General features: G+C 41.2%; 2 long non-coding RNA genes and 1 other non-coding gene across 3 annotated transcripts; 1 reads left to right on the top strand and 2 right to left on the bottom strand.

Annotated features, from left to right (window-relative positions):
* The first annotated feature begins 4,223 nt into the window (after positions 1–4,223).
* LOC130734816 (small nucleolar RNA R71) lies at positions 4,224–4,330 on the top strand. The gene has a single exon (XR_009018157.1). It is a non-coding gene; the product is annotated as a small nucleolar RNA R71 (small nucleolar RNA).
* A 1,286-nt stretch (positions 4,331–5,616) lies between these two features.
* LOC130731787 (uncharacterized) lies at positions 5,617–7,512 on the bottom strand. Its single transcript, XR_009016825.1, has 2 exons — positions 7,114–7,512; positions 5,617–5,867 (listed from the first exon to the last, which is right to left on the bottom strand). It is a non-coding gene; the product is annotated as an uncharacterized LOC130731787 (long non-coding RNA).
* A 3,571-nt stretch (positions 7,513–11,083) lies between these two features.
* LOC130731786 (uncharacterized) lies at positions 11,084–12,979 on the bottom strand. Its single transcript, XR_009016824.1, has 2 exons — positions 12,581–12,979; positions 11,084–11,334 (listed from the first exon to the last, which is right to left on the bottom strand). It is a non-coding gene; the product is annotated as an uncharacterized LOC130731786 (long non-coding RNA).
* Positions 12,980–22,886: the final 9,907 nt, after the last annotated feature.

Here is a 22,886-nt window from a genome sequence, read left to right as displayed (position 1 = left end):
TCTGCTTGATGTTATAGCCTATGTAATCATCTATCAATGCCTTGTATAGACAATCCTCTAAAGTCAAAAGATAGGTTCAATTCCTTGACAACCTAAACATTTGCTAAAGGCACTAAGCATGCAATTCAGGCCAACAAACCCCAACCCCTACTCTATTCCTAGTAGCAAGCATAGAAGAGGTAATCCCATATCATGTCCCTAATCTATATCAAATTTCCATTATATTGTAGAAAAGCATAAAGCTAGCTCATGATCTAACTTGAAACATAAAGCATGGATATGGAATTCAAGGGTTTACTCAGAAGATTCATGTGAAGAAAAAGGAAATAAGATTAAAACATCAAGAGTCTTACAAGGAACCCAAAGCAAAAAGGTGTTTAGCCAAGCATGGCTATGAAATCCATACAAGAAAATAAGGATAAAACCTGGATCATGAGACTTAGAGAAAGCTCCTCAAGCTCCAGAACTAAAACCCTATCTTCTACCTTATTACAATATGTGAATTTGACAAAAGGTCCCAAGAAAAATGCCTAAAAGCCAATTTATAGGCAAAACAAACGAGTCTGGGCGCTCAGGCGCCAATTCAGAGCGCCTGAGCGCCAATTCCAGCCCAAAAACATGCCTCTGGAAGGCAATTGGCGCCTAGGCGCTGGTTATAAGCGCCTAGGCGCTCTCCCCAGATCCCCTCCAAATTATGCCTGGCGCCTAGGCGCCCATTTCAAGCGCCTAGGCGCTCGTACTCGCTGGAAAAGGCTTTTTGACTTCTTTTTTAACTCCTCTTCAAGCTCCATCAAGTCTTCCATTAATCCCAAGCCTCTTGACCTTCCTTCTCCTTCAGTTTTTGATCTGAAAACTTGAAACAACAAGACAAGGAAAATTCTAGAGGCTCAAAGAGCTTAATTAGCAAAGAGGGGCCTCAACTATCAAAGGGAACACATGCAAGTCCTAAAGTTACTTATAATGCAAGAAAAGTCCCTATAAAACTATGAAACTACCAAAACAAAGTAAAAACACAAAGAAAGATAAAAATGCATGAGAATGCATGAAACACTACATGAGACTCAACAAAAAAACTGAAAACTCACAAAGAAATGACCCTAAAAACACTACTAAAATAGGGTCATCACACCACTATACTCAACGACAGCTCGCCCTCGAGCGTAAATAACACTCGCTTGCCCTCAAGCGCAAGAAATGCCCCCGACACAAGTGCTCAACAACCTACTTCATGCTTTCGAAAACAAAGAAGATTGAAGAGTCCATCCATGAGAAGCTTATAGATCTAAAATCCTAGGATGAGATATATATTTAGTGCACTGAGCACACAAGCAAGTTCTTAGGTTCTGAATATCATTCACTCAAGAGCAGCAGAGATCAAGCATGCACAAATTCAAAGAGACTTCAAAAAGGGTTGTAATGTTGGCTCGGTGAAGTACAAGGTGGTTGGTTCCTAAGGAAAGCTAAGGCTTCAAAGCACATTGAGTGTGGTCCAACTAGTAAACAAGGAGCTTCATCATCAAACATCATTAGCACATGTCTCTTGACCCATTTTTCAAGTTTCTTTTCTCTTTTTTTTTTGCACTCCAACTTTGATTAGGAGTTTTTTTTTCTGTTTTTTTTCTTTTACTTTGGGCAAGAGACAATTCCAATATTATTTCAGCTCCATAACATTGCAAGGACCAACACTTCCCAAGTTCCAACCTATCCTTCATCCCATCTATGTGGCTAACAAAGGAAATCTCCAATAAGGCTCAAGTGGGATAACTAAGGACAATGTTCAAGTCAACAAACTCTGAAGCTCAAATAAAACCTAAAAGTCTCAAGAATAAGGCAAGTATCACAAGCATGCTATGAGTGAAATCAACACAGAACCAAGAAGTGCAAGTGAGTCAGGATCCTCCAGGGAAATTTTATAGTGAAGGGTCAAGAATGGACCCTTAATGGACTCACATCAACTCCATTCTCAAGAAACAATCGGAAGACCGAAGTCTCCTCCTCTCTTCCCCAAAGCATGCAATCACTCATCCCCAAAAGACACAAGTATTCATGAAAACATTTTCCAAAAACCAGCACAAGTTAGAGAACACAACTTCGGGCAAAAGCATGTGAGTATAGGGTAGTAAAGACCCAAAATGACTCTAACAAAACAATGCATGCCAAAAAGAAGATAAAAAACTACAAAGGAAAAATATGCTAAACATGCATGAACTACACTACGGGAAAGAGTTGACCTCATTTACCAATTACCACGGAGGCTCAAGCATAGCTCCTTCTCCAAAATTCAGGCTCTCATTCCCTGCAAAATGCAACAAACAAACAAGCGAAATAAAACAAGACTTGGGTTGTCTCCCAAGAAGCCCTAAGTTATAGTCCTAGGTGGACTCTCCTTCCTTTGGTGTTAGGAAGGTAATTCCTTACCATCAATATTTCTTCCACATGTGCAAGGTATGAACCTTGCACAAAACCTTTGGAACATCTCCTCCCAAGAGAGGGTATCATCTAAACCATCGTACCAAATCCTTGCTCCCTCCCTCAAGGAGTGAGGGAAGAGCTTAATCTTGAGCTCATCACTAGTCACACCTTCCATCTTTACAAGGTGACTAGCTTGAGTGAATCGAGCCATGTGGTCTTGGAAATTCTCATCTTTAGACCCCCCATACTTATTTTCACTAACAAGCTTGATGAGAGCTTGATTAAGCCCAACATCTTTTTCACTTACCTTGGGGGTCTCCTTTGAAGACCTGGACAAGCTTTTGATCATATCACAAATAAAACCATCATTAATGTTAGTTTGCAAATTAGGATTGAAAACCGAAAATCTTACCTTGTCCTCACCAACTCTGTGAATGAGCTGACCCTTATCAACATCAATTTTAGCCCTACCAGTGGCTAAGAAGGGTCGGCCTAGAATGAGAGGAATCTTTGCATCCTCTTCCATGTCCAGCACCACAAAGTCCACAGGGAACACATACTTATCCACCTTCACCATAACATCTTCAATGATCCCATAAGGTGTTTTTAGGGATCGGTCCGCCATTTGTAAGGAAAGCATGGTCGGGGTGACCTCTCCTAAGTTCAGCCTTCTAAACATGCTAAGCGGCATCAAGTTGATGCTCGCTCCCAAATCACACAAGGCTTCAACAACAGTCAACCCCTCAATCTCCACTGGGATAGTAAAACTCCCAGGATCCCTTCTCTTCTTAGGCATTTTCCTTTGCAAAATGGCACTACACTCCTCAGTCATCATAATAGTCTCATCAACCTCACTCAACTTCCTCCTCTTATTTAAAATGTCCTTCATGAACTTAGCATAGATAGGCATTTGTTCTAAAGCATCGGAAAAAGGGATATCAATATGGAGTTTCTTAAAAACATCCATAAACTTTGAAAACTTTTTATCCAAATTCTTTTTAGCCAATGCTTTAGGAAATGGAACTTTGCTAAGTTCAGGAATAGGATCATTCATCACTCTAGTTTTAATAGGAACACTCATTTCCTCCTCAACTATCTTCTCACTTTTTTCTCCCTCTACTTTCTTTTTTAACTCATGTAACACTCTCCCACTCCTAGTGGTAACAACAGCAGAATTTTCTTGTTCGGGATTGGGGATAGTATCGGAAGGAAATTTACCTTGAGGCCTTTCGGCAATTTGCTTGGCTAGCTGGCCAAGTTGGTACTCCAAGTTCTTGATAGCCGCCTCTTGGTTCTTATGGTTGTTGTTCATGCGGTTGATGCAACTCTCCAATAGCTCCTCTAAACTCCTCTTGCAATTCACCTTTCTAACAACTAGTGTTTGGACAAGAGGTTCATGATTTGAGGATGGAACTATGCTTCCTTGAGCTATAGCTTTGGCTTCATTGCTCTCAGCATTGTCAGTACAAAAGTTACTAACATGAGGTCCACCACAAGACTTGCACTCCACACAAGTCATTCTTGCACCAATAGCCTTGGTCTCCTTAATATGCATTCGAATCTCCGCCACTTGTTCGGTGAGTTGCTTGTTGGAGGCCAAGAGCTTGTCAAAAGCTTCCACTTCAAACTTACTCCTTCGGGTTTGGTGATCATTTTCAGAGTTCATTGCTCTCGCTGCCATCTTTTCTATTAAGTCATACCCCGCTTGTGGGGGAAGAGCATCGAACTCGCCATTTGAAGCCGCATCTAGGCCAAACCTCCAAGAGTATTGTAGACCATCATAAAATGTTGCAACCAATTCAGCTTGGGTGAGATTGTGTTGAGGACATTTCCTCAATAGCTTCTTGAAGCGCTCCCAAGCGTCATAGAGATTTTCCTTAGTGGTTTGCACAAAATTCATAATGTCTTTTTTCAGCTTCCTTAAAAGAGCTCTTGGGAAGAACCTTGTTGTGAATTTTTTTGCTAGGTCTTCCCAAGTAGTGATACTCCCTTGAGGTTGTGAATTCAGCCATTCCTCCTGTAACACCCCATTTTCTGTTATTAGGTTATTTATTATTTTATTTTAATTAGTATTATGGTATATTGTAATTAAGTGATTTTGTTAGATAATTAAGTAATTAGAGACTATTATATATGTTCTAATTGAGCTATAATTTATGGAGTATTTGCCATAACTGTGAACTTGATTAATTATGTTAAAATTACATAATTTATTATTTGTTAGTGAATGTGAGTAATTTATGTGGAGCATAAATAAGCTTTTACATTATTTATTATTATGCTTATCCATATGATATGAGTTCTCACCCTTCTGTTGGAATGATGTTCTATGTGACATCGCTCAGGTACCGAAGATAGTGGAGCTTCTCGCGAGGGTTAGTTGGAGGAGCTAGTCTTTCATTTACGGTTTAGTTAAGGGAGTCATGCTCTGTTATGTAACACCGGGAAACGTTTAGTTTTGTACCTTGATGTTAAGAGTTACCTATGAACTCTCTTTATGTTAAATTTTGGAGTTGAAATAAATCCGCTGTGCTATGCATATGATGTTGCGACATTAAAGTTGGAAAATTTATATATTTATTATGAGCATGACAGGTGTTTTGATTTATGTTTCTGGAGAATAAGTGTGACACCCTCTGTGTTATGCATTTTACTCTGATTTATGATATATTATTATGCGGGGTTTAGAGGGTGTTACACCTCCGCTGCATCCTTCAAAGAAAATGGAAACAAGCTCAACCGAATTGCATCCGTCGGAACATTGTTCACAGGGTAAGTGTTGCAATTCCGGATGAACCTCTCCATGTGAGCATGTGGATCTTCCAAAGTACCTCCACCATATTGGTTTTGGCTAACCAAGTTGATGAATGTCGGTCTCAACTTAAAGTTTCCCACTCCCTCAGGAAAGACAATGCTCCCGGGATAGTCATAACTCATGGTAGCCGAAGTGAGTTCCCGAAGAGACCGGTTGGCATTCTCAACTTCTTGTTCACATAATCGGAGGGTGATTGTAACGCCCCGATTTCTCGAGTGTTACACAGTAACTAATTAACCAATTTTCGTAAAGAGTTTTCGTCGATTCACTTATTAATCTTCAATTAATGACAAACCTTTCATTTTACAAAAACTCTTGAAACATAACCTTTCCAAAAAACACGCGGAAGTAACCAACTTCGTAAAACTTTTTAAATAACCAACTGTAAAGAGTACGAAACAAAGGCCTGAATAAAAATAAAGATTACATCAAAACTTGTTCATTCGAATTTAAGCAATAAAATTGTTCGATACCAACACTTCGGAAACTCTCAACCCCAACAGAAAACAAAAGACTCTCAACCCAAACCCTATTCCTTAGCCTCTTCCTCTTCCTCTAAAGTGTAGTCGTCCTCCAGTATTGGCACGTCACGTAGCATCAACTCCCAAGAATGAGTCATCGCCATTATCTTCACGACCATCTACCCCCCCCAAACAAACACATAGCAAACAAGCAGGGTCAGGTCCAACAAAAGAATGATAATGACAAAATCAACAACAACATATATAATATAAGTACATTATATGTCTTTTATGGGAAAGAGTCAGTTACTAACGGAATCTCACTTCACACAACCCACCAAAACTTCCATGGCCATAATCACGATCATCCGCAGATGAACAAATCTCGGAGGGGACTCACCGTACAACCCTCAATCATGTGGGGGGACTCACCGTCTGCCAGACTCACCGTCCGTCCACAGAATCACAAGGCGACCGCAGTCAGCCAATCACGTGGGGACTCACCGTACAACCCACAAAACACCCTCGCGTGCAAGGTACCATCGTTCTCATGGTCCATAGTCCTCACCAGACCTATGTCCAATTATTCACATTTACTTGCAAGCGAGTTTATTACACTTTTCTCTTTGTTAAGTCTCTAAAATCAATCCTAGAGTCTTATCATACTCTTTATACAACAACCTTCACAACACAACATTCACGGGTTACAAGGGAATTACGGCTAGGTGAGCGACCCTTGAACCATTAACTCAGAAAATAAATATAATCCACGTAAAGGAACGCAAGAACATTCACTCATGCATAATATATCATCGCAACTTCAACATATTGACAGCAGAAACAACTTTCACAAAAATAGAGCCACAGAATGCATCTTTCAACCAAAAATCACGTATGATACCTTTCTAGAAAGCTATTTTAAATATCTACAACTCTCTAGTTACACACTTGTTCATTTGAGTCCCAGAATTAGGTGATATTAGGCCTTAAAGCTAACTGTCCGGAACAGGAAGACAGCAGGTGTGACAGTTACTAAACACGACCCCCAGATCACATTACTAAACCAAAAATTATGATTTTTATATGTCTGGAAAGATATTTCGAAAATCTACAACTTTCATTTTAATCACTTTTTCATTTGATGACCATAAACAGGTAAACAGGGGCTCTGAAGTCCGCTGTCCAGTACAGGAAACTGGCAGCGAAACTTCCACCTCTAGTTTAAGCTATAAACCATCTCAGCCCAAGGCTTTAAGCTACGTTCCAGCAATAAAATCAAATCACATAGGTCTCATATGATAATAGTACAGCAAGCAAACCTTCAACCCAAACCCTCATGCAAACCCTCAACAATCAAGATTCTTCACAAACAAACATAGCAACAAGTCCCTAATAAACTACCCAAGTCCTAGGACCAGCCCTTACCTTGTTTGGTGATGGAAAAACAGAAGTTTGGAGATGGAAAGAAGGTTCAAAAGCTGCTGTCCTCGTTCTCTATTTCCTCTCCCTCGCGAATCCCTCTCTACTCGCGCTCTCTCCCTTGCTCGCGTGCGTGACCGGCGACAATGGTGGTGGCTTGGGCGGCGGCTCCCTTCTCTTCTCTCACACGTTCTCTCTTTTCTCTCTTCTGCTCTCTCTTTGTTTTTCACGTGAAGGTGCTGTAGTGTATCTCTGTTTTCTGATTGTGGAAGAATAGGGTTTCCCCCCCTTGGCTAAAATCCCATGCAACCCACAAGTGGGCTAGGGTTTTGTTTTTCCACAAGCCCGACCCAAGTTCAACCTTAACCCACCAATTTAATTACCTAATCAGACCTGAAACTTACTAAAACCTAAGCCCTCAAAGGTAAATTCATAATTAAATTCAGACTTAGAAGAAAAACAATGTAATAATCCCGCTGGCACTGTACAGCCGGAACTACGTTCACTAAAACGGGGATATCTGGAGCTACAGATATCGGATCGACACGAAACCACTTGGAGAATTTTCTAGACTTAAAGGGCTACAACTCTCATGAAGGAAGTTTTCCCAAATGAAGTCGTTAAGACCCTCTAAAAATTCGCACAAGTTGACAGTTCTAATCTGCCAGCTATCAAACATTAACTAAAACTTCAATTTTATTCAAACATCCATAAAATTGTTCCAAATTGAACTTAGGGCCTTACAATACCACCCCCCTTAAAAATAGTTTCGCCCTCGAAACTTAAGGGTTTACAAATAAATCGGGGTGTGACTCCCGCATCTTATCCTCTAACTCCCAGGTCGCGTCACCAGTCTCTTGGTTCCACACGACCTTCACTAAAGGCACCTCCTTGTTTCTTAAGCGCTTTATGCTTCGGTCGACGATCTTGATGGGTGGCACCTCCATTGTCAGATCATCTCTCAGCTGTATGTCGTCTGGCGTAATCACATGCGAATCATCTGCCATGTACTTCCGCAACTGCGACACATGAAGAACGTCATGGATGTTGGATAGAAACGGTGGTAGGGCGATCCTGTACGCCACCGGTCCAACTCGCTCCGTGATCTGGTACGACCCAATAAACTTCGGAGTAAGCTTCTTGGACTTGATTGCCCTTCCGACACCTGTCATCGGGGTAACCCGCAAGAAGACATGGTCTCCGGCCTGAAATTCCAACTCCTTTCGTCGGTTGTCGGCGTAACTCTTTTGGCGACTCTGCGTGGTTCTCATCTTTTCCTGAATTCTCCTGACTTCCTCGGTGGTCTGTTGTACCAATTCCGGGCCAATCACCAAATTTTCTCCATCTTGATGCCAGCATAAGGGCGTACGACACCTCCGACCGTACAAAGCTTCGTAAGGTGCCATGCCGATGCTCGCATGGAAACTATTGTTGTAAGTGAATTCGATCAATGGCAGCATCTCATCCCAACTGCCCTTGTGATCCAACACACAGGCCCGTAGCAAATCTTCCAGCGACTGGATTGTCCTCTCTGTCTGCCCATCGGTTTGGGGATGATAGGCAGAGCTCAACCTCAACTTAGTTCCGAGGGCCTGCTGCAAGGCTCTCCAAAAGTGAGAGGTAAACCTCGGATCTCTGTCTGACACGATGCTGGTCGGTACACCATGTAGACGCACAACCTCAGCCACATAAATCTCCGCCAATTTCTCCACCTTGTACTTCAGGTTGATCGGGATAAAATGAGCGGTCTTTGTCAAACGATCAACAACAACCCAAATTGCATCGAACTTCCTCCGAGTTAAAGGTAACGCCGTCACGAAGTCCATAGAAATGCTGTCCCACTTCCACTCTGGGACATCTAGTGGTTGCAGCTTCCCTGCGGGCTTCTAATGCTCTACCTTCGCCTTCTGACATGTCAGGCAAGTAGAAACATACTCAGCAACCTGCTTCTTCATCCCAGGCCACCAGAAGTGAAGTTTCAAGTTCTGATACATCTTGTTCATTCCGGGATGGATACTCAGTCTACTCTTGTGTCCTTCATCCAGGATCAATCTTCTCATCTCTGCATCGTCAGGCACACATATCCATCCCTTGCATCGCAGAATATTGTCATTCCCATTAGAGAACTCTGGTGCCTTTCCCTGAGTCACACGGTCTCGCCACTCAGCTATCCCTTCATCAGTCTCTTGTCTAGACTTGATCTCTTCCAAAAGTCCACTTGACACCGTCACCATTCCGAAACTCAGCCTTCCTGGTGCGAGCTTAACGTCCAAGCTCAGATCTCGGAAAGCCTCCAACAGTTCTAACTCCTTGACCATCATTGAGGACACATGTATAGCCTTCCGGCTGAGAGCGTCGGCTACGACATCGCTTCTCCCAGGATGGTACTGTAGAGTGAACTCATAGTCCTAAAGGAATTTCATCCACCTCCGCTGCCTCATGTTCAGATCCTTCTGATCAAATAAGTACTTTAAACTCTTATGATCGCTGTAGATCGTGAACGTACTGCCATAGAGATAGTGTCTCCAAATCTTGAGAGCATAAACTATGGCAGCCAACTCCAAGTCATGTGTGGGGTAGTTCTTCTCATGAGTCTTCAACTGCCTTGAAGCATAGGCAATTGCTTTCTTATCTTGCATCATTACACAACCCAAACCATTGTGTGACGCATCACAGTACACGTCATAAGGTTCTCCTTCCTTAGGTAAAGCTAGTATGGGTGCGGTGGTCGGCCGCTTCTTCAACTCCTGGAAACTAGCCTCACACTTCTCCGTCCATGCAAACGGTTGATTCTTCTTTGTCAACTGGCAACGGCGAAGTCAACTTTGCATAATCTTTGACGAATCGTCTATAGTAGCCAGCAAGCCCAACAAAGCTTCTGATGTCGCTTGCCGTCTTAGGTTGCTCCCATGACAGAATCGTCTCGATCTTGCTAGGGTCCACTGCCACACCCTGACTTGATATGACATGCCCCAAAAATTTCACCTCCTCCATCCAGAACTCACACTTTGAGCCGTTAGCATATAGCTGTTTCTCTCGCAACACGCCCAACACCTGGCGTAGATGCTCCTCATGTTCCTCTCTACTCTTCGAGTAGATTAGGATGTCATCGATGAATACTACCACGAACTTGTCCAGGAATGGTCTGAACACTCTGTTCATGTAGTCTATGAACACTGCGGGTGCATTAGTAACTCCAAACGGCATCACAAGATATTCATAATGCCCGTATCGAGTCCTGAATGCGGTTTTCTGGATGTCAGATTCCTTAACTCGGATCTGATGGTATCCTGACTTAAGATCTATCTTCGAGAAGATCACCGCTCCTCTAAGTTGATCCATTAAGTCGTCTATCCGAGGCATCGGATAACGATTCTTCACGATCACTTTGTTGAGTTGTCGGTAGTCCACACATAGTCTGGACCTTCCATCCATCTGCTTCACCAACAGCACTGGTGCACACAAACGCACACAGGCGTACACCTTGGGGCGCAAAAGGGATTCCAAAGCCCACTCTTCCTTCGATTGACATTCCATCAATCGATCTCAGAGTTCAAACATCTTAATATAATCAAACACTTAGTCTCAAGTATCACGGCAATGATACTAACTACAGACAATCTCACAGCCAAGCAAACATCTTAGCAAACAAGTCTACCCAATCTCACCGTGAAGCTTTGAAAACATCTTTATCAAAAACAAAAACACCAACGAGTTCGGAAACTCGTAAACCCAAAACCCTTAGTGCTCTGGTTTCTCAACCGGAGCTCTGATACCACAATGTAACGCCCCGATTTCTCGAGTGTTACACAGTAACTAATTAACCAATTTTCGTAAAGAGTTTTCGTCGATTCACTTATTAATCTTCAATTAATGACAAACCTTTCATTTTACAAAAACTCTTGAAACATAACCTTTCCAAAAAACACGCGGAAGTAACCAACTTCGTAAAACTTTTTAAATAACCAACTGTAAAGAGTACGAAACAAAGGCCTGAATAAAAATAAAGATTACATCAAAACTTGTTCATTCGAATTTAAGCAATAAAATTGTTCGATACCAACACTTCGGAAACTCTCAACCCCAACAGAAAACAAAAGACTCTCAACCCAAACCCTATTCCTTAGCCTCTTCCTCTTCCTCTAAAGTGTAGTCGTCCTCCAGTATTGGCACGTCACGTAGCATCAACTCCCAAGAATGAGTCATCGCCATTATCTTCACGACCATCTACCCCCCCCAAACAAACACATAGCAAACAAGCAGGGTCAGGTCCAACAAAAGAATGATAATGACAAAATCAACAACAACATATATAATATAAGTACATTATATGTCTTTTATGGGAAAGAGTCAGTTACTAACGGAATCTCACTTCACACAACCCACCAAAACTTCCATGGCCATAATCACGATCATCCGCAGATGAACAAATCTCGGAGGGGACTCACCGTACAACCCTCAATCATGTGGGGGGACTCACCGTCTGCCAGACTCACCGTCCGTCCACAGAATCACAAGGCGACCGCAGTCAGCCAATCACGTGGGGACTCACCGTACAACCCACAAAACACCCTCGCGTGCAAGGTACCATCGTTCTCATGGTCCATAGTCCTCACCAGACCTATGTCCAATTATTCACATTTACTTGCAAGCGAGTTTATTACACTTTTCTCTTTGTTAAGTCTCTAAAATCAATCCTAGAGTCTTATCATACTCTTTATACAACAACCTTCACAACACAACATTCACGGGTTACAAGGGAATTACGGCTAGGTGAGCGACCCTTGAACCATTAACTCAGAAAATAAATATAATCCACGTAAAGGAACGCAAGAACATTCACTCATGCATAATATATCATCGCAACTTCAACATATTGACAGCAGAAACAACTTTCACAAAAATAGAGCCACAGAATGCATCTTTCAACCAAAAATCACGTATGATACCTTTCTAGAAAGCTATTTTAAATATCTACAACTCTCTAGTTACACACTTGTTCATTTGAGTCCCAGAATTAGGTGATATTAGGCCTTAAAGCTAACTGTCCGGAACAGGAAGACAGCAGGTGTGACAGTTACTAAACACGACCCCCAGATCACATTACTAAACCAAAAATTATGATTTTTATATGTCTGGAAAGATATTTCGAAAATCTACAACTTTCATTTTAATCACTTTTTCATTTGATGACCATAAACAGGTAAACAGGGGCTCTGAAGTCCGCTGTCCAGTACAGGAAACTGGCAGCGAAACTTCCACCTCTAGTTTAAGCTATAAACCATCTCAGCCCAAGGCTTTAAGCTACGTTCCAGCAATAAAATCAAATCACATAGGTCTCATATGATAATAGTACAGCAAGCAAACCTTCAACCCAAACCCTCATGCAAACCCTCAACAATCAAGATTCTTCACAAACAAACATAGCAACAAGTCCCTAATAAACTACCCAAGTCCTAGGACCAGCCCTTACCTTGTTTGGTGATGGAAAAACAGAAGTTTGGAGATGGAAAGAAGGTTCAAAAGCTGCTGTCCTCGTTCTCTATTTCCTCTCCCTCGCGAATCCCTCTCTACTCGCGCTCTCTCCCTTGCTCGCGTGCGTGACCGGCGACAATGGTGGTGGCTTGGGCGGCGGCTCCCTTCTCTTCTCTCACACGTTCTCTCTTTTCTCTCTTCTGCTCTCTCTTTGTTTTTCACGTGAAGGTGCTGTAGTGTATCTCTGTTTTCTGATTGTGGAAGAATAGGGTTTCCCCCCCTTGGCTAAAATCCCATGCAACCCACAAGTGGGCTAGGGTTTTGTTTTTCCACAAGCCCGACCCAAGTTCAACCTTAACCCACCAATTTAATTACCTAATCAGACCTGAAACTTACTAAAACCTAAGCCCTCAAAGGTAAATTCATAATTAAATTCAGACTTAGAAGAAAAACAATGTAATAATCCCGCTGGCACTGTACAGCCGGAACTACGTTCACTAAAACGGGGATATCTGGAGCTACAGATATCGGATCGACACGAAACCACTTGGAGAATTTTCTAGACTTAAAGGGCTACAACTCTCATGAAGGAAGTTTTCCCAAATGAAGTCGTTAAGACCCTCTAAAAATTCGCACAAGTTGACAGTTCTAATCTGCCAGCTATCAAACATTAACTAAAACTTCAATTTTATTCAAACATCCATAAAATTGTTCCAAATTGAACTTAGGGCCTTACAGTGATCCCCTCTTGGATTCTTGCCTCGATATGGGCTTGCATCTCCTCTGAAGGTATGAAAAACGGTAGAAAGGGGGGGTTTGAATAACGTTTTCAAGATAAAACTTCCACCTTAAAGATTTTAACAAATCTTTTCGAGAACTAAGTGCTAAAGATAAGAGATAGAAAAGCACACAAGGATTTTATCCTGGTTCACTTGATAAATCACTCAAGCTACTCCAGTCCACCCGTTAAGGTGATTTCTTCCTTCTTAGAATGAAGGCAATCCACTAATCAGGTAAAGTGTTACAACTGCACTTGAAACCTACAAGTGACTAACAATTACACTGACTTAGCTCACACTAAGATTCACTCTCTTAGTCTTCTCTAGGATCCGATCAAACTTGATCTCCAAAAGGAACTAAACAACTGTTTATCAAAGAAATGTTTACAAGAGATTTGCTTCTAAAAAGCTAATAGTAAACACAATGAATTTCAGATGAAAGAAAGCTTAGAATTATTTGAATATGTCTTGCGCATATGTAATGCTTCTAGCCGCTTCTTTCAATCTTCAGCCTCTATTTATACTCCATGGATTAGGGTTGAACGTTGCATGGGAAATGCTACCGTTGGAGGGCATATGTGGAATTTCCAGCTTCTGCTGTGGCTGAGAACGTTAGGCAGGTCGTCAGGATGGTACAGTTGCTTTTGTACTTGGATAGTGACTTGACCTTTAAACCTAGGAGACTTCTGATCAGGGGAATGCTTCATGTTGGAACTTGTGAAGCCGGTTGATCAGAGTCAGAGGGAAAGCACAGATCCTCTGACCATTGTATCTTCTGATTCTGAACTCAGAGGGAAGTACATGGCCTTCAGAGTTTCTTGCTTCTGGACTTCAGAGTTTCCACTATTCAGCTTCTGCATCTTCAGAGTCTTCTACACCATCAGAACATCTGAACCTTCAGTGTTTCTTGGTTATCAGAACTTCTGGATCTTCAGAGCTTCTAGTGACTGAGTCCACATCAGAGTTTGTGTAGCTTCAGAACTTCTGAAGCTTTTCCACTGTTCATATTGAACATGGTCAATGCGAAAGCGTTGCTTGGGTCACTCTTTATACACAGTGCTTCTGATTTGTGTGAGATTGAGTTGAGGTCAGAGCCTGTAAATAGCACACTCAGAAAAACACGTTAGAGTACCATAATTGTTCATATCAAAAGGTTAACTTGTAATCATCAAAACATAGAGTTGTACTACTAGATCAAAACTTGATCTTACAATCTCCCCCTTTTTGATGATGACAAAACTAAGATTTTTGATGAACAATTCTTAAACATTAAACTTAATTCACTCAGAGTTTAGAGATATAGAATAAGACTTATCCTGATGTGAATTGTTTATCTTGCTCATTCTGAATTCAAGTCACTGCTTGATTCTGAGCTTAGCTCCCCCTGAATCTAATACTTGATGAAAACATTAGAAAAGTCTAGATTCTAAGCTAAGTAATATAAGAGTTCAGAGTGAAGAACTTATGACATAGATAAAAAAGATTAATCAGAGCGCATAAATTATCAGAGTCACAGACAAGGTATCAGAGTCTTGGGTATCAGAGTCAAACTAAAATCACTTCAGAAGAAGTGAAATGTATTCCTTGTATTTGCCCAGTGACACATCTATGGTCATAAAGGTGGAACTCTTAAATTCTCCAAAAGAAAAATAAATCACACTAACACGTCTTACACATCAAAAACTGGGTTGTACTCCCCCTTTTTGTCATAAGCAAAAAGCTTGGGGTGTGAAAAACTTAGCTTGAAGTACAAGGTACTCCCCCTTAGAGAAGGTCTAAGTTTGAATAAAATGAAAACGATGCAAGAATCAGAGTTAGGCGAAATAAATAGAAGAGTTTATGCAAGAGAAGAACGTTTACCACCGGCCAAGGGAGTAAAGAAGAGGATCAGTTACCAAGAACTTAACCTCGAGAAACTGTAGGAGCATTAACTTTCAGAGAGAAAGTGAAGCTTATATAAAGCGATGGAGAATGGGGTAAGCTTCACAACTTGAATAATACCAAAAAATGGCATCATACATGATCGCATTAGAGAAGCTGAGAAAGAGAGCCTTTGAGGAGGACTTTTTCCTCAACATTAGGCATCCAGAGGGGACAACTGTTGTTCCTTTGTTGTCATCAATTTTGTTAAAAACAACCTGATGTCCTAGCCGATGTTGTGACATCTGCCTTGGTGAAGGCCAGGACATCCGCCCCTGCTGGCATGCAAGTGGGTCCCTTATGGTTATGCTTTATGGTATGTTCTGTGCTTACTTGAAGGTCAAGTAACTGATTGTTGGGAGCCAGTTGCGGGTTGTTTTTGTTGGAGCAAATCTGTGACTAAAAAGATTTGTTTCTATTTTATTTGTTGATCACTCATATCAGATCTTGGAAGATTCTCTACTGATATGAGTTGGATCAAAGTGTTCTTCAGCCCAAATAAACCCTAGCCGCCTCTGCTGAAGTATATATAGACAAAGACCTGAACCTTGAAGTTATCGAGAGAATTACCTTGAAGATCAAGTGTTCTTAAGAGTGTAAGTTGTTCTTTGTCTTTGTTAGTCTTGCTCACTGATTCTATAAAGTGAGACTGAGTTCTGTTTGTGTTTGAGTGTCAAACAAACCTTGTGTTATTGTTGTTACCAATCACTGTGGCAGTGATTGAGGAAAAGTGAGAGGGGCTCTCATACTTAGGCTGTGGTTCTAAGTAGAATACCACTGGGTAGATTAGGTTAAGAACAATGAACTTGATGTGTTCATGTGTGTCTGTAATACCTAGTTCTTGAGATAGTGGAATTCCTTTTCATTGGGCGAAAGCTAACCAAACGTAGGTGTAGTTTCACCGAACTGGGTTAACAACTTCCTGTGTCTTGTTTCTTTTAGTTGTTTGTTGTTTTGTGTTCATGCCTTTCAGTCGTATGATGTTCTAATCGATTGTCCCAGCATCGTGCAGGACATTTGTTCTAAGGGATCTAGAATTTCAATTGGTATCAGAGCAGGCACCCCTGTTCTGTGTGGGTGAGCTCCAGGGAGATATTTTCTTGATCTCATGGACAATAAGGAGGGAGGATCGATCAACAGGCCACCAATCCTGGATGGCTCCAATTATGATTACTGGAAGGTTCGAATGATAGCCTTTCTCAAGTCTATTGATATCAAAACTTGGAAGGCTGTTGTCAAAGGCTGGAAGCATCCTGTCAAAGCTCAAGCAGAAGGAAGTACATCTACTCCTGAAGAAAAACCTGAGGATGAATGGACAAGTGCTGAAGAAGAAGCTTCTCTGGCAAACTCAAAAGCAATGAATGCTATCTTCAATGCTGTGGACAAAAACATGTTTAGATTGATTAATACTTGCACTGTTGCCAAAGATGCTTGGGAGATTTTGAAAACAGCACATGAAGGTACAACCAGGGTGAGGATGTCTAGACTCCAGATGCTTACTACTCGTTTTGAGAACTTGACAATGACAGAAGATGAGACTATTTCTGAATATCACATGCGTGTGCGTGATCTGTCAAATGCTTCATTTGCTCTGGGAGAACCTATGTCAGATGAAAAGCTTGTGAGGAAAATCTTGAGGTCTGTAACCAGCAAGTTTGCAATGAAGGTCACTGCTATTGAAGAAGCTCAAGATATCAGCAGTTTGAAAGTGGATGAGCTGATTGGTTCTCTGCAGACTTATGAGTTAAAGTTGGGTGAAAAACCTGAAAAGAAGACCAAAAGCATTGCTTTTGTATCCAACACCACTGAAGGAGATGATGCTGATAGTGAAAGTGAGAATCTATCTGAAGCTCTGGCACTTCTTGCTAGAAAATTCAACAGAGCTCTAAGGAAGATAGACAGAAGGACTAGGCCAAATGTCCAGGACATTAAGTCAGACAACTCTAAATCCTACAATTTCCAGCGAAAGGTCAAAGAAGAGGACAAATCAGGCCTAAACAAGGGTGTTCAGTGTCATGAATGTGAGGGTTATGGTCACATTAGATCTGAGTGTGCAACCTACTTGAAGAAACAAAAGAAAGGCATGGTAGTGACATGGTCAGATGAAGATACTGAGGATGAGGAAGAGTTATCTGCCAACAAGGTTAATGCCTTCTCAGGGGCTGTCAATGACTCAGATTCCAGTGGTGATGAAATGACATTTGAGGATTTGGAAGAGACTTACAAACTCCTACATGTTAAATGGAAGGAAACTTGCAAACATCTGAAGGAGCAAGAAGATGAGACGAAACAAGTTCAGACTGAAAATGAAAACCTTAGGGAAACCATTGATAAACTGCAAGATGATTTGGATAAATGGAACTCAAAATTAAAGGATGTTGAAACTGTTGAAAAAGCCAAGCTTCTGTTAACTATAGCTGATCTTCAAGAGAAAGTAGCTACATTGACTGCCAAACTGGAAAATACCTACAAGTCAGTACGTATGCTGAACAGTGGATCTAATATGCTTGAAGAGATTCTGGAAGAAACAAGCAAGCAAGGAAAGAGTGTTAAAGGCATTGGTTTCAGTTACCAGTCTGAGAGTAGAGGAAATCAGAAAGCATCAAGGAAGTTTGTAAGAGCTAAGGAGAACTTTGAGTTTAAAAACCCAGAGAACTATCAGAGGTCAAGCCCGATGTCACAACATATGCCTCCACATCCTACTACTCAGAAGGCTACTGCTCAAATTCCATGGAGATGTCATTATTGTGGTAGGTTTGGTCACATTAAGCCCTACTGCTTCAAGCTATACGGATATCCTCAGATCCAGAAGGTTCTCAAGACATCTAAGAAAGCTTGGGTACCCAAAGGAGAAGTTTCATGTCTTATAGCACACACATCTTTTAGAGTCTCATCAAGTGAAGACTGGTATTTTGATAGTGGCTGCTCAAAACACATGACTGGGAATAAGGAGTATCTGGAAAATCTCAAGGAATACTCCAGTAAATCAGTCACTTTTGGAGATGGTGCTAAAGGAAAAATCAAAGGCATTGGGAAGTTGGTAAACTCTGGATCTCCTAGTCTGAACAACGTTCTTCTTGTCAAGGGGTTGGCAGCAAATCTAATCAGTATAAGTCAGTTGTGTGATCAAGATCTGGATGTGAAGTTTAGCAAGACTGAATGCATGGTTACCACTAGTGATCAAGAGATTGTGATGAGAGGTGTCAGGTCCAAAGACAATTGCTACATGTGGACTCCACAAAAGAAAGCCCAAGTGTCTAGATGTTTGATATCAAAAGTGGATGAGTTGAATCTATGGCACCAACGTTTAGGTCACATCAATCTCAAGAGTATGCAGAAAGTTATCTCTAAAGATGTTGTACGAGGGCTACCAAAACTGAAAATAGATGAAGAAAAGATATGTGGAGAATGCAAGATTGGAAAGCTGACCAAAACTTCTCATGCAAAGCTTCAGCATCCAACTACAACAAAAGTCCTTGAACTTCTTCACATGGACTTGATGGGACCCATGCAGGTAGAAAGTCTAGGAGGTAAGAAATATGTTTATGTTTGTGTTGATGATTATTCCAGGTTCACTTGGATTGACTTCATGAAGGAAAAATCAGAAACCTTTGACATATTCAGAAGGCTATGTCTGAAACTTCAAACTGAGAAGAATTGCTCTATAGTAAGAATCAGAAGTGATCATGGAAGAGAGTTTGAGAACTCCAAATTCTCTGACTTCTGTGATTCAGAAGGAATAAGCCATGAATTCTCAGCTCCAATTACACCTCAGCAGAATGGAATTGTTGAAAGGAAAAACAGGACTCTTCAAGATTTCCAACAAGTTCTGGGCAGAAGCCATGAACACAACCTGTTACATTCACAATAGAGTAACCATTAGAGCTGGAACCACAGTCACTCTATATGAACTCTGGAAAGGAAGGAAGCCAACTGTGAAACACTTTCATATCTTTGGGAGTAAATGTTATATTCTGGCTGATCGTGAACAAAGAAGAAAGCTAGATCCTAAGAGTGATGAAGGAATTTTCATGGGATACTCTACAAACAGCAAAGCTTACAGAGTGTACAATTCTCGAACAAAGGTAATGATGGAATCTGTAAATGTCTCTATTGATGATCAACCAAATGAAAGAGAAGACACTGGTGCAACTGAAGATGATGATGGTCCACATGTCACAGCCGATGTCCCAACTATTGACCTCGACATTGAATCAGAAACCAGTTCTGATGAGCAAGATCACCAGATGACCTCTGCAAATAAAGCTCCATCGATCAGAATTCAAAAGAATCATCCTCAAGAGAATATTATTGGTGACCTCAAAGAAGGAGTTACTACCAGGGCTAGAAGCTACATTGCTCATGAATGTTTTATATCCAAGTTAGAACCCAAGAATGTCAAGGAGGCTCTGACAGATGAATACTGGATAAATGCTATGCAAGAAGAACTTGATCAATTCAGAAGAAATGAAGTATGGGATCTTATTCCTAGGCCTGAGGGAGTAAACATCATAGGAACCAAGTGGATTTTCAAGAACAAGTCAGATGAGAATGGTGTAGTAACTAGAAACAAAGCAAGACTGGTGGCTCAAGGATATACTCAGATTGAAGGAGTAGACTTTGATGAAACCTTTGCTCCAGTGGCTAGGTTGGAATCCATAAGACTTTTGCTTGGTGTTGCTTGTCTTTTGAAGTTCAGATTATTCCAAATGGATGTCAAAAGTGCCTTTCTAAATGGTTATTTGAATGAGGAAGTTTATGTTGAACAGCCAAAGGGATTCACAGATCCACATCATCCTGAACATGTCTACAAACTCAAGAAAGCCTTGTATGGATTAAAACAGGCTCCTAGAGCTTGGTATGAACGCCTTACAGAGTTTCTGGTGAGCAATGGTTATTGCAAGGGAGGAATAGACAAGACATTATTTGTGAAAAATGAAAGAGGAAAACTCATGATTGCACAGATATATGTTGATGATATTGTGTTTGGTGGGATGTCGAACACGATGGTGGAACATTTTGTCCAACAAATGAAGTCAGAGTTTGAGATGAGCTTAGTTGGTGAATTAAACTACTTTCTGGGACTTCAGATCAAACAAATGGAAGACTCCATGTTTATTTCCCAGAGTAAGTATGCTAGGGGCATCGTCAAGAAATTTGGACTTGAAAAATCTGGACATAAAAGGACTCCTGCTGCTACACATATCAAGCTGTCTAAAGACAATCAGGGAGAGGATGTTGATCAAAGCTTATATAGAAGCATGATTGGAAGTTTGTTGTACCTCACTGCTAGCAGACCTGACATTACCTTTGCTGTTGGTGCTTGTGCAAGATATCAAGCTGCTCCAAAGACCAGTCATCTCTTACAAGTGAAAAGAATCATTAAGTACATAAATGGTACTTGTGACTATGGGATTCTTCATACAAATGATACTAATTCTTCTCTTGTAGGGTATTGTGATGCAGATTGGGCAGGGAGTGCTGATGATAGAAAGAGTACATCTGGAGGGTGTTTCTTCTTTGGAAACAACTTAATCTCTTGGTTTAGCAAGAAGCAAAACTGCGTGTCCTTATCCACATCTGAAGCTGAATATATAGCTGCTGGAAGCAGTTGTACTCAACTTATTTGGATGAAGCAGATGCTCAAGGAATATGAAGTTGAGCAAGATGTCATGACATTGTACTGTGACAATTTGAGTGCTATCAATATTGCCAAGAACCCTATACAACATAGCAGAACCAAACACATAGATATCAGACATCACTTCATCAGGGAATTAATGGAGGATAAAATTGTTACTTTGGAACATGTCCCCACAGAGAGACAATTGGCTGACATCTTTACCAAACCCTTAGATGCTGCTACATTTGACAAATTAAGAGGAAATCTTGGGATTTGCCTCTTCGAAGAAGCATAGCAATTAAAGCCCCTTTTCTGTCTAACGACTAGTTTCCTCGTAACTACCATTAACTGCCGTTGTGACATCATTGCTTCCTTCTCACACAACTACTATATAATCATCACCAATGGCTTCATCACAATCTCACAAGTTGCCAATCTTGCTCTAACAATTTCTGGTTCTCATCACTTACATTTCTCTCAATTTCTTGTATTTGTCCGTTTGCTTTACCAGTTCATCATGTCTTCAAGCAAGAAAGAGTCTGTGAATGGAAAGATAGAGAGAACTGCTGGTGGTGCTAGGGTTATGGGTTTGCACACAAGTTCTTCCACTCAATCAAAGAAGAACTCAAGAACTCCTTCCAAGAAGCACTACAAGTCTCGTGCAACCCCAATGCAAAACCCAGAAGCCCCTGTGCCTGAGGAAGTCTCCAACACTCCTGTCTCTGCAAATGATGAAGACGATGTCGCGACATTGTCTGATAAGCCTGCCAAGGAAGTTTCACTCTCAAAGGATTCTTCCTCTTCATCCAAGAGTTCTGATTCCAAGGCTGCAAACTCAACGGATGTTTTGTCAGAGGAATCGATGAAGACCCCTCCTATTGTTCATGATGTCTCTGATGATGAAGATTCAGAGAATGTGCCTCTGGCGAGTGTTGCTGCCAGAATGCTTAAGCGAAGAAGAGCATCTGTTGAAGAAACCCCTGTTGTCAAGAAGAAGAAAACCAAGATCACTACTGGATCTTCAAAATCAAGGGCAACTGATGCGTCACGGAAAGGCAAGCAGAAAGCTGTGGAATCATCTGGGAAGAAAGCCAAGAAGACTACTGGGAAAAAGCATAAAGTTTCCAGAATTGATTTGGAGACTGAATCAGATGTTGAAGGCGATGTCCTGGACATCACTGCCTCTGAGAAGAAAATGTTCTCTGGTAAGCGTATTCCCTCAGATATTCCTAATGTTCCTCTAGATAATGTGTCTATTCATGCTCCAGAAAATGCCTTCAAATGGAAATATGTCTATCAAAGACGTGTTGCCAGAGAGAGGGAGATTGATTCTGATGTGTTAGCCTGCAAAGAGATCATTGCCTTGATTGCAAAAGCAGGGTTGAGGCAGACTGTGATGAACATAGGAAAATGCTATGACAAGCTTGTGAAGGAATTTATTGTCAATCTCTCTGATGATGTTAATAATTCTGCCAGTCCTGAATTCAGGAAAGTGTTTGTCAGGGGTAAGTGTGTGAATTTCTCTCCTGCTATCATCAACCAAACCCTTGGAAGAAGTGTGGTTGAATTTGTTGAAGAAGAACTTTCTCTGGATACGGTTGCTGAGGAATTGACTGCTGGAAGAGTAAAGAAGTGGCCTGCTAAGAAGCTTCTGTCAACTGGGGTTCTGAGTGTGAAGTATGCTATTTTGAATAGGATTGGAGTGGTGAATTGGGTTCCCTCTAACCATACTTCTGCTGTTTCTGCTATGCTTGCCAAGCTTCTCTATCGCATTGGGACTGAAATTGCTTATGACTTTGGCAACTTTGTGTTTTCCCAAACCTTGAAGCATGCAGAGACATGTGCTGTGAAACTCCCCATCTCTTTTCCTTCTTTACTGACTGCTATCATTCTGAAACAACATCCTAATATCCTCACTGTTGATGATGTTCCTGTGCCCAAAGGCCCTCTCATCACCTTGGACCAACGGTTGTTCCTGGACC

The sequence above is a fragment of the Lotus japonicus genome, chromosome 1 (genome assembly GCF_012489685.1).
Source record: "Lotus japonicus ecotype B-129 chromosome 1, LjGifu_v1.2".
NCBI lineage: Eukaryota > Viridiplantae > Streptophyta > Magnoliopsida > Fabales > Fabaceae > Lotus > Lotus japonicus.
The sequence above is the reverse complement of the archived record's forward strand: the minus strand, read 5'-3'. Positions and strand labels throughout refer to the sequence as shown.